We start from the raw sequence: 7,091 nt of genomic DNA on the forward strand, positions 1-7,091 counted from the left end.
TGAGCAACCATATAAAATATTTAAAAATCAGCTCACTTGTTGGATATCATCAGATACACTTAAAAAATCTTAAATGTGATTTGTAAAAGAGAACTTAAAGTTGTATTGATTTGCATTTCCTTTGAAGCCAGCGCATTTCTTCATGTGTCTATAGGCCATTTTTATTTCCTCTTCAGAGAAGTCTGTCTTTAACTCTTTAGCCCACCTTTTAATGGGATGATTGTTCCTTTGAGGATTTGTTTTTGAGAGATTCAATTTTTTGAGCTATAGATATATTTTAGATATGAGGCCTTTGTCTGTTGTATGGTTAGTGAAGGTCTTCTCCAACTCTGTGGGCTTTCTATTTAACTTGCTAGCTATATCCTTTGCTATACAGAAACTCTGCAATTTAATGCAGCCCCATTTGTCCAAACTTTAATTTGTTGTGTTTCTGGGCCTTTATTAAGAAAGCTTCGGCCTGTGCCCTAGTGTATCTCGTATTTCTTCCTGTGAAGTTTTCAGGGTATCTGCTTTTACCTCAAGGGCCTTGATAGGGAAACAGAAGTTTTATATTTGTGTTTGTTGTTCTTTACCTACAGTGTGAAGTTATTTCAGTTATTTCTTTTCTCTCCCTCCTATCTCCAAGATTTATTTCATGTTGTTACTGTATCTGACTTTAGTATCTGGTATATTGTATATACTTTGCTTATTTGAAATAGGGAAGAGAAAGGGAAAAACAAGATGATTGGGAGGGGGTCGGGGCAGAGAAAGTGGGAGAAAAACATGGGAAGGAGTATCAGTGTTCAAGAAGTAATGCACCCATTACCCAATAAATGCAACCCTTCTGTTACCCTATAGTAAAGTACAATTAAAACAAAACCTTTAGAAAGAATAATAAAAAAAGAACTTAAAACTCTCATCTATTGTATGACTCAATAAAATCCACAACACTCTCTCCAGTGACTGCACTGATGGTTGTAAGGGACAGCAATCCTTATCCTTTCTGATGGGTAATCAGGTAGTTAGTTACCTGTTTGTTAGCTGTAGGAAGCTTCTAATGAGCCCCAGGGGCAGCAGAGTAACTCCCAAAGCTCTTGTGAAGGACTCTGCTTATTGTAGGGGAAAACTTAAAACCAGGTTTAAAGCTTTTTTTTTTTTTTTTTTGACATCCTGGGCTTGAGCTCAGGGCCTGAGCACTGTCCTTGGACTTTCTCAAGGCTAGAGCTCTACCACTTGAGCCTCAGCACCACTTCCGGCTTTTTTCTATGTATGTGGTACCGAGGAATTGAACCCGGGTCTTTGTACATATCATGAGCAGATAATAGACAGATAATATAATGCAAACATAGTTTATTGATTTAACATAGCTTAGTAGAGTTGACACTATATTCTAGTTCCTATCTTCTAGTCATAACTTCCTAATCTTAATCTGCCTGTCCAGCACACCCGCTGGACTCAACTCCTGGACATTTCTTAGTCCCGAAGACGAACAGGACCTGCCCATCAGATGTTAGACTCAACTCCCAGTCCAGCCGCGGTGTGAGTTCCGGGACCCCACAGTCACAGTCCTTGATGGTCTTCTGGGTCAAGGAGCAGCTTCTGCAAGCTAAAGATCCTCTAACCGCAGTCTCGGTTAAGGCCAGCAGAAGTGCTGCTCCTACTTCTGGATCCTTGGTTTATATTGATCCTTGGCCTGCTCCTTTCTGGCCCAAACCCCTAGGTGCTTGATTTGGATTGGTTCTGCCTTGGTCCTTGCTGGGTCTGGATTGGTTTCACCTTTTGGTCAGTGGTGCCCAGGGATGTGGTGGGTACTTACTCTAGCTATTCTGCCCAGGTGTCTGGGCTCCTATGATACTTCATCTTGTAAGCCAGGCTCCTGACCGTTCCTATGGTTACAGCCATATCTGTCCTTACATCATAGTTTATCTCCGATGTCCATAAGCCTTTAGGTACAAGTTTGTATTGGCAATATATTTCTTAGTTTCATTTCATCACTGTATTTCATTTAATTATTCTACTCTTCTTATAGTATTATATCACGATTTTATATCATATTCATTTAGCATTCCACAATATATCAGATACCATTTTCATATTATATTTATTATAGCCACATGCTAATATTTTCACCCTATTAAATGCTCCAGCCGTTTATCTCCATCTAAATTAACACTTCTGTGTAAGACTTCCACTCTGAGTTCTAGAACTTATAACGAATTGCCTACTAATATCACTCTTAGGTATCTAATAGCCTTCTCAATTATAAAACACAACTCTTAACATTCACTCAGTTGCTCAAGCCAGAAACAAAATGTTACCATGAATGACCTTCTTTTCTTTATTCTTTTTTCTCTTTAGCTGTACCAGGGTTTGAGCTCAGGGCCCCTAACTCTCACTTGCCTTTCTTGCTCAGGGCTGGCACTCTTCCACTTGAGCTACAACTCCCATCCAGCATTTCGTTGGTTAATTGGAGATGAGAGTCTCAAGAATTTTTCTGTCCAAGCTAACTTTGAGTGAGTTGCTAGGATTAAAGGGGTGATCCACTGACACCTGGCTTAATTACTATATTTTTCTTATTTCTCATGTCCAATTTGTTATCAGCTCTATTAATTCTGTCACTTGAATCCTCTTTGAACTCTAATTTGCCTGACAAACTGCTGGCCCACTCTTTATTATCCATATTATCTAAAATAGCCTTCTAATTTATCTCCAGCTTTCCGGTTTGACCTTTGAATCTTTATGTTTAGCCAGGTTTACATTTTAATAAGATTTTTCAAATGTATAAGAAAGATGCAGAAATTTGACAAGGAGCTTGAATGTTATTTACTGCCTCTTTTTTCAGTATTGAACTATAGCTCAAGTAGAAGAGTACCTGCCTTTAATGAAAAAGCCAAGGGAGAACATTCATACCCCTAACTTTTAGCCAGAGAGAGAGAGAGACAGAGACAGAGACAGAGAGACAGAGACAGAGAGACAGAGACAGAGAAAGACAGAGACAGAGAGAGAGAGAGACAGATAGACAAACACAGACAGACACTGACAGACACACAGACAGATACAGATACACAGACAGACAGAGATAGAGAGAGACTGAAAGACAGAGAGAGAGAGAGAGAAGTAAGATTGGAATAGGAATTCATCTTGTCAGATAAACAAAAATATACAGTCAGAAACCAACATCAGAATGTCCTAGGAAATTATTGTAGGTCAAAGGATGGATCAGAGACTTTAACATAAAACCTAAAACCTAAAACTGGAAAACTTTAAGAAATACACGAGAATCTAATGACACTTTTAACATGTTGGATGATTATCAAGATAACCTACACAACTGTACAAGGTAGTATATGTCTGTACTTGGTAGATTGAGGCAGGGTCAAAAGTTCAAGGCTAACCTGGGTTACACAGCAAGATCTTGTCTCACGTATATAATCCTAGCTACTCAGGAAGCTGAGATCTGAAGACGAAGGTTCAAAGCCAGTCCGGGTACTAAAGACCTTGAGACTCTTACAAGACCAGTGCTCTAACCCCTGAGCTATAGGGCCAGACAAGACCTTGAGACTCTTATCTCCAAGTAATCACTAGAAAGGGAGAAGTGGGGCTATGGCTCAAGGGGTAGCGCGGTAATTTTGAGCTGAAGAGGTCAGAGATAGCAACCAGGCCCAGAGTTCAAGCCCCAAGCCCCACCAAAAAAAAATTACATACAATATGTTTTGACTTACATACCATTCTTGAAATGACAGAACAAAGAATCAATTTAACTTACCTTGTATTTTTTCAAAAGATAGTTATTCCAAGACAATTTATTGATAAGGTTTCTGCAATATATTCTTCAATATAGATGGTTCTAATTCTAGCCTTTCTCTTCTCCTGTGTTCAATTAATGTTCCATCTTTACATTTAAATTGTAATAAAGTCTTTATTATTGTTTTTCCTGCCCCCAGACTTTCCTGGACTTTTTTTCCTTCCAGTCCTAGGACTTGAATTCAGGGCCCACGCACTGTCCTTGAGCTTTCTCAAAGCTAGTACTCTGCCACTTGAGCCACAGCACCACTTCTGACTTTTTCTGTATATGTGGTACTGAGGAATCAAACCCAGGGTTCTGTGCATACTAGGCAAACTCTACCACAAGGCCACACTGCATTTTTTAGACACCTTCTACTGATGATCAAAAAAACACTTCCAATATTTAAAACCCACTACTTTAAAAGAATATGGAATTAGACCATGGGCTCAACACACAATCCCTCCCACCTGATCATAGACAGTCTCTTCATTCATCCCGAGCTAGAAGTTAGAACTTCTACAGTTAGAACTTTATGTTTGGAACATAAAGAAGAGTAGAGTGTATTTTCTTTCCTTTTTGTGTTGAAAAGAATAAAAAGTTCATAAAAAGGTGATTCTAATTTATGAAATTATAAAATGTTTTAATCATTCCTGAGGTTAAACTTAGAATTCAAGTTCAATAAACCACTGCTGGCTGTCAGAAAAATCAAAGAAGTAGTAGTACTGGGGCCTGGAGTTTGGCCTAGTGGTAGAGTGCTTGCCCAGCATGCCCAAGGACTGGGGTTTGATTCCTCAGTACCACATATATAGAAAAGCATGAAGTGGCTCAAGTGGTAGAGCGCTAGACTTGAGAAAGTCCAAGGAGAGTGTCAGGCCTTGAGCTCAAGCCCAGGACTATTTCACCTTATTATCTGATATATTTTATATGTGCTTAATTGGTTATTTGAAATTGGATAGGGAAGGGGGAAAATCAAGATGAGCGGGGGAGAGGGAGTGGGAAATTGGGACCATGTCATGAGAAAGGGTATCAATGTTTGTGAAGTAATGCATCTTCTATCTGGTGAATATAATGTAACCCTTCTATTAATTACAATAAAAAGAAAAAGTACCAAATAGCAAATGCTACGCAGGTGAACTGTCATGAGTCAAGAGGAGTTCTGACACCCACAAAGACATGTTAGTTTTTTACATCTACACAGTATTTTGGGGCCTCTTCTGCACTGTACCATGTACCCTGCAGAATGTCATTCACTTTGTGCTTAAATAAAAGGGAGCAATAGGGAAAGGAACTTCTGTGTCAAATGTCTGCTATAGTTTAAGTGCTTTGCCTAATAACTTTTGGAGGCGGAATGCAGAAACTGAGCATTGTGGCTCATATCTGTAGTCCTAGAAATGCAGGGGGCAGAATCACAGTTCTAAGCCAGCCTGGACGAAAGATAAGACTCATCTCAACCAATACAAAGGTGGGTGTGGATGTTAGTGACTATCACCCCTGTGGCCAGAAAGCACAACTAGGACTGAAGTATAAGCCAGTCCAGGCATACATGAGGCAAATACCCAAGACTCCATTTGAACAAAAACAAAACTAGCTTTTTGCCTTATAGCCTGGATGTATAACTCAAGTAGTATAGCACTTGCCAAGCAAACTCAAGTCCCTGAGTTCAAACCCATGTTCTGTCAAGAGGAAAATCAGAAGCTGTCCTGTCACTTCTGTCTCCAGGGTTAACAGATTTAACACTACGTAATTCAGAACTTTAAAAGACATGTGAAACATTCCTGTCTTTCTGTTGAATTACAGACTCAATGCAATTGCAAAACAAATCCTTTCAATCTGTTTGAAAGACTCTATTTTGGTTCTGATTTAGTCTATCAAATTGGCAAGCACAAAAGGTTCACGAGCTAAGTGAACAGTCAGTGATAATCAGTCTGTTCCTGAATACCAACTGCACGTTTTTGCCTTGGAGGTGTAATTATATTCACAGACATCCCTAGGTTCTTCATTATCACCTCTTCAGTTTAAGATTAATCTGGGGCAGACATTATCTTCCATCTGACCTTAAACACTATTCATAAAGCCAAAAATATAAGAAAATACTTACAACTACTACTTAGGAATAATCTTCAAGTATATTTTAAGATATATCTAAGAGTAAAAATCATACCTTCCCTAACATGTAAAAAGATTTCTCTGAGCTCCACTATCAACAATTTAGTACGTTAAAAATACTTTTTCTCTATCTCAATGGTAAAGATTTGCTTTGGTTGACACTATATATACAACCTTATGAGATTTAACAAAAACGTCAGCCTAAATCAGATTCAATCAAGTTTGGGTGCTGGTCCCCCGGTTCGGTACTTGGTAGATTCCAGGATGACTGAGGCTGGATGTTCTGCCCTGATTCCATAGGCCTGAGGCTGCCGGGGCATGGAAAACACGTGGAAAGCACAGACAAGATGCTCTGCCACTCCTTCTGATCCTAAGGAAATGCTCTTTCAGTGTGAGAAATCTATTCTAGACAGTCTTCACCCCTTTCAGCTTTAAAACATGTTTTTCTAAAATTGGACTAATTTTAAAATAAAATTTAGAGTTTTTGGACACTTATGGAGTATATTATAACCTGGCACATAATACTATGTTTAAAAATGCTCACTATTTAACCAATGATAGAGCATACCATGCTACAAATAAAAACTTTCTCCACATTGACGAGGCTGACAGGCATCCTTCAGGAGCAGCCCTGGCAGAAACTGAGTTTGGGAAACAGCGCCCTGAGGCATCGTGCTTATCTAATGAGACTTGAAGCCAGTGCAGCATGTGGTTAACAACTTTTCTCTTTATTTTCTGGGGTTGTTGTTGTTGTTTTTCTGAATTATGTAGCCCAGTCTGGTCTTGAACCTGTGATTCTTCTGTTTCTGTCTCCTGAGTGCTAGATTACAGGTATGTAATCCACAGTCAGCAATTATGACCTCAAATGGCTAACAAAAGACGTATAATAATAACAGGCACAAATACGTGAGAACTAGTATTACTTTGGGTGTGAAGGTGGTAGTTCCATATCAGAGCTAGAATGTGCTCTCAAGGAAAACTGTCCTGGAGATATGGTAAAGCCCATAATAAATAAGATTGATGAGCGGCCTCCAACTTTAAAAAGCATCATAGATACTGCTCCTCGTGCCATAACTAGCTAATAACTGCATTAAGACTTACAGGGTAATCTTAAAAATACCAAGAGTGAATGCTAATGTGAGACATCAAAATCGTCTCCACAGGCATCTTCTATCCCCAAACCTACGTCAGCCAAGGTCAATCAGCAGCCTTTTAGGCA

Source organism: Megascapheus bottae, chromosome 9 (genome assembly GCF_031878675.1).
Source record: "Megascapheus bottae isolate mThoBot1 chromosome 9, mThoBot2.hap1, whole genome shotgun sequence".
NCBI lineage: Eukaryota > Metazoa > Chordata > Mammalia > Rodentia > Geomyidae > Megascapheus > Megascapheus bottae.